Here is a 6,137-nt window from a genome sequence, read left to right as displayed (position 1 = left end):
TAATGAACACGCACACACGCACGCACAGAGAGAGAGAGAGAGAGAGAGAGAGAGAGAGAGAGAGAGAGAGAGAGAGCTCTGATTCAAACAATTGGCCATATTCAGCCATCTTGCCAGCAAGGTGCTACCTACAGTAGGTGATACTTCCCATATAGGCAGCCCATTCATCCAAACAAAAAAGTCCTATCTAATTATATAAAACAACCTCATTGCAGCTGTAGGGAAAGCTTGAATTATCCTCTTTCAATCTGTAAAGTGTTTGTTTCATATAAATCCAGTTAATCCACCGTAGACATTTTATGAGCTACTTCCTGTCAATAAATTCCTTGCATGTGATTTGGAAGCACTCGTTGAATATCACTCAACGGCCCATGCGTACCACCTGCTTTGAATGTGCACATAATGCAGCAGGCAGCAGGAGGTTGCTTTACTGATAACGAGCGCTTCCATACTCTGATACTTAGAAAATAATCATCTGCAAGGAATTAGCTCATAACATGTCTATTTCTATTAAACAAAAAAAACTTTACAGATTGAAAGAAGTTAATTCAAGATTTCCCTACAGGTGCAATGTTGGTGATTTTGTAGCACCTAGGTATCACCTTGCTGGCAAGATGGCTGCGGTATGAATATGGCCATTAATTAGGAGAGAAGTTGACTTCAATTCAACAAAGTTAAGTGTATTTAAGACGTTCATTTGTTTGTCACTTGAAAGAGACAGAGATACCATGAGAGTTCAGATAACAGCAGAAACACAATAAGGAAGTATTGTATAAGGTTACATAGGTGAGATTACCTTATTGTCTTCGCTCTCCAAATGCATAATACTTGATGCAATAGTTTTAGCACATTTTGTCTGCATTGTAATACTTCAATAAACCTTTACTTATAGTATAGTAAAAGCCTTTTAGTAGGGTAGTTTATCCCCTTGGAGATTATAGCTCTGTTTAGGAATTACCTTGCCACATAATATAAGTAAATAGAACAGACAATAGTCTATTGTACTGCTGAGTCAGGTTTATGGTAAATGAGTCTTTGAATTTCAAAGACATATTCCCTTCATAGTACAAATATAATTTCCAGTGTCTAAACTGACAGTCAATTTCATTAGAGGTAAGCTAACTTTAACTATAAGCACCCTAGTATGCATGCACTTGCTTTAACCTCGTAAACCCTGGCCTCTGCACCAAATCTCTTTCCCGAAAATAGCTGATCTACAAGTCAACAACATGTTGCATTGAGACACATTGTGAGCTAGTACATCTGCGCTGTTTTCTGCAAACGCTACCCTCAGAATAGGGATGCCTGGGTTCAAGTGGTTAAGGAAGTATGGAATGGAAAACTTTACTAAGTAAGTAACTGAACATGCTGCCCGCTCTTAACTAATTGTTCTAGATTATAGGTAGATTAGACACCATGCTGAGTAATACTAAATTTATACTTGCCACTCACTCGCAAAAAAACAGTTATATTTGGCAGGCACACTGTTGTACTTTGGGAGTATACAATGCGGTTTAATTAAGGCTGAGCTGGTGCTCAGTAGTAAATGCCCCAGGAAAGATGACAGTGCACTCCACAGAACCTGACTAACGAGTACCTTCACATGAGCATGCGTGATGTCACTCAGTGTCGTCCTGTCCCTGCCAGTGATACAGGCCTCTCAATGTCCGTTTCTGTCTGCGGCTCCTAGTGCAGGTCTGGGCTGAGTCCAGGCTCCAGCAAGCTCCAGAACGGGGCTGGGAAGGGAAACGGGTCTGCTGGGTCTTCTGTTGTTAAGGAACTGGTTAGCAGTCAGGTGGAGCTAGTGAGGAGAAGCATGAAGTGGACCTTTGACCTGCCTGGACCCTGGGATAGGCGTAGCCAGAGTTAACATTTAACACTTCAGCTGTGTCATGTGTCTTCTAGTCTTCCTTTCTGATGACACCTAATAGTATGCACGCACAGAACAAAGAACAAAATCATACATGGACAGTATAGTACACAGTACACATCATCCACAAACATGCACTCGACACATGAATGCATTTAATAACATGCATTCTGCTCTGTCTATTGAGTGTATTTTGTGTTTCCAGAGCAGACATGTTTAAAATATGAGGCCTCTGTTTTCCTACTCACCTCCCCTCGTTACCTCACAATGCCTTGTAACCTGAAGCATGAGGCCAACAGCATCACTTAAATTAAACAGTTGCCCACTTCACAAAAGTCACACCGCCTTACCACAAATGTAAGAAAGAGATCATTATTGTCATTATGAGCAATTATATTATGTTATTTCACTTTTAAACACTCCTGGAGTCATTATCTCACTTTTAAACACTCCTGGACCTGGAGTCATTTTAATGTCTACTCTAGCTTTTGTCATCTTTTTTAAATTAACTTTTTTTTTAAACAAACAAACAAACAAACAAACAAACAAACAAACAAAAAAATACATACATACATACATACATACATACATACATACATACATACATACATACATACATACATACCCATTTTAACCAAATACATACATACATACATACATACATACATACATACATACATACATACATACAAAAATTACAAACTGTAACACCCACTGGTCTTAATGAAAGAAGTTGATTTTTATCCCCTTCCTGTTCAATTTTATGTAAAATAAATAAATGGTATCCAGGCCTTGCTGTGAACTTTTACTCCTGTTTGGTTTTAGGTTGGTTTATTAATGTCCTTTTTTATATCCATTTTACCATTGGTTTTAGAGTATGGTTTAGGTATGCGGTCTAGCTTAAACTTGGACTCAGGGGGGTGGACGCCTCTGCCTTGCATAGTCCCCAGTGAATAGGCAGTTGGCCCTTCACTGGTAACCCTATTTTGGACTTATTTTTAATATATGAAGGTATTGCGGGCAGGAATTTTACCAAAAAGCCCCCCCTTTTAAAATACATACACACATACATACCTACATACATACATTTCAGAAGTTTTAGCAGTTTTTAAGGACCCACTTTTAGGCCAGTGCACCAGAGCAAACTCTTGCCTTTTTTTAAACCCTACCCATTTTAACCAAATACATACATACATACATACATACATACATACATACATACATACATACATACATACCGTACACATTACAAACACATCAGGTAATCTCGGCACTAAGAAGGAATAGGAACCTGGGTGACCTCCTTGTGCATTCCAAATTTTCCACTTTACCTCCTAAGCCCCCACAGCCACATACACTCCATTTTAAACCCCGCAAATTCATCAACAACCCCCATAGTCACACTTCCTCCCCCATCACGGACCCCCTGTCTCTGACCACCCCCAATATAGTCTACATTATCACCTGCACACAATGTCACAAACACTATATAGGAGAAACCGGACACACACTAGAAACACGCCTCAAACAACACTTATATCACATCCAACGAGCAGACATACACACAACTCTGTACACACACTTTCAATCCCATCCTATCGCTAACCTCATCATTTCAGGTCTGGAATGTGGAGTCCGATGGACCAGTGGACAGCGGAAACTCATGGAACACAGATGGATAAACAAATTACAAACTGTAACACCCACTGGTCTTAATGAAAGAAGTTGATTTTTATCCCCTTTCTGTTCCTTTTTCTGTACAATAAATAAATGGTATCCAGGCCTTGCTGTGAACTTTTACTCCTGTATGGTTTTAGGTTGTTTTATTAATGTCCATTTTTATATCCATTTTATCATTGGGTTTTAGAGTATGGTTTAGGTATGCGGTCTAGCTTAAACTTGGACTCAGGGGGGTGGACGCCTCTGCCTTGCATAGTCCCCAGTGAATAGGCAGTTCGCCCTTCACTGGTAACCCTATTTTGGACTCATTTTAAATATATGAAGGTATTTTAAAATACATACACACATACATACTTACATACATACATTTCAGAAGTTTTAGCAGTTTTTAAGGACCCACTTTTAGGCCAGTGCACCAGAGCAAACTCTTGCCTTTTTTTAAACCCTACCCATTTTAACCAAATACATACATACATACATACATACATACATACATATTAAATGGGCTTACAGTATAGGAGTGGTTCGTCATCGTCTGATCAATTTAATATCAAATATCTAAATATTGAATCGAGCCATTTAAAAACTGTCTTGGATACAAACACCCGAGCAGACGTTAAAATGACCCTAAAGTGAAATAACCATTTTGATTGATTTAATATTTTAGTGGTGGTTTTTACAGGCAGTACGAGTTAGAAACACACCAAATGGATGGAGGTCTCTTAAACAATCAACACTCAAACAACTGGACAAATATAATAGAAAATCTAAAATAGATCGAGTCAGATCCAGATCACCAGGTGACCAAGCTGCAACAACATTCAATGTGAGAACAGTTAAAAATGGTGATGCAGCTGTAAAGTAAGAAGTTTATTTTCACTCACAGGCAGGCTGGATAATTTATACTCCAACACCAGAGCTGGATGGTCCAATGTGAGAAGGTGGCTAACCAGGTGCTGCTAACCAGGTTCAGGCCACTTGGTCCCTTATTCTACCTTTTCTATAACTCCTCTTCCCTCCATTGCTTTTCAGTTAAGCCCTGTTCCTCTTCTATCTCCTTCCTCACCTCACCTTTTGCCTTTCCTTGCCCTCGTTTCACCGTGTCCACTCCTCAGAAGCACAGAGTCCCATAATCGGCCTAAGCCAGAGGAAAAGACTCGCTGAGTGGTACTACTTTGCCTTCAAGGCTCAAGCACATACAGCACATACAGCTTTATTTAGTCTGGTTTAGAACAGCTATGCACCCTCCTGTGCATACCTGAAGCATTCTCTACCAGGTCAACTCTAAGTTTTGTCTCTGAACAAACACTCTCTTATCTCTCCATCGTTCCTTCAGATCTGCTGTTTCCCCGACACCTGATCCAGTGAGTTTCACTCCAAGGCCCTCTGGGGCTCTCTGGTTACCCTCTCTCCCCTCCTCACTGGCCTGAGATCAGGGGCATTACCTCTCTCTGGTTACCCTCTCTCCCCTCCTCACTGGCCTGAGATCAGGGGCTCTACCTCCGGCATCATACGTCATCTCATGTTTGGGCCCTGGGCCAGAAGCTGGGGTTTAAGGGGTTAAGGTTGCAGTCCGTGTGAGAGAAAGCTAGAGACTTTCTCATAAGCCCTCTACAAGTAGAACGGTAGAATACACACATGCGTGCGCGCACGTGCGCGCGCACACACGCACGCACGCACGCACGCACGCACGCACGCACGCACGCACGCACGCACACACACACACACACACACACACACAGACACACACACACACACACACACACACACACACACACACACACACACACACACACACACACACACACACACACACACACACACACACAGTACAATTGTCAATTTGTGGAGCCGAACATACAGTATAGTTTTTTTTCATGTGCGTTGACCTGTTGAATTAGTCTTCTATGTTGGTTTGAAGTTTCTGTATTGTTTCATATCCTCAGGTGAGCCCAGGATTCCGAGAGCAGTCAAATACATAGAGCACCAACAGAGCAGAGATGAGGTCCTTCGGTGTCATTGCTTACATCCAAGGACTGCGGCACATACTGTACTGGATAACCTTAGAGGTGATGTAGGGAAAAGCATGTCATTACATAGGCTACAGAATGTGAAATGTAGACATAAATATACAGTAAATGTAGCCTACTGAAAGCATTTGGCTGTGAAAATAAATGTAAGATTATGTAACGCCAGATGATTTTTTATGGACCTCTGTAGATCATGGATCTACAGTGGGTGAAACACTGGCTGCATCCAACACTGACATCCGGCAAAGACTGGATAACCTTGAAGTTGGCGAACATAGTCCATATGCAACAACAACATTTTTGAGATATTTCGCCTATAATGACATGCCCAAAAATTAACAGCAGGGTTATAATGTGGTTAAATATAGACACTCTGGCAAACCGTACCTGTACGTACTTTGAGAAGTGACTCAAATGGGAGTTGGCCCAAACCTCTACGAACTGTGAGGGATGGCCAACCCATTTATAACACCCATAAAATACAATGATGCGTTTAATAATTGCCATTCAATGTTACATGCCTCCACCTGCCGCCTCTCAAGGCACAGACTAATTAC

The 6,137-nt window shown here is 41.1% G+C and overlaps 1 protein-coding gene across 1 annotated transcript in view; it reads left to right on the top strand.

Annotated features, from left to right (window-relative positions):
- The window catches only part of LOC310878260 (serine/threonine-protein kinase PAK 2-like), a 155,621-nt gene that overhangs the window by 88,920 nt on the left and 60,564 nt on the right, over positions 1-6,137 (top strand). The gene's annotated exons all lie outside the window — the stretch shown is intronic.

Source organism: Protomyctophum parallelum (assembly GCF_964188405.1).
Source record: "Protomyctophum parallelum genome assembly, chromosome: 20".
Classification (NCBI taxonomy): Eukaryota; Metazoa; Chordata; class Actinopteri; order Myctophiformes; family Myctophidae; genus Protomyctophum; species Protomyctophum parallelum.
Note: the sequence above shows the minus strand (reverse complement) of the source record. Positions and strands in the feature narration are given on the sequence as shown.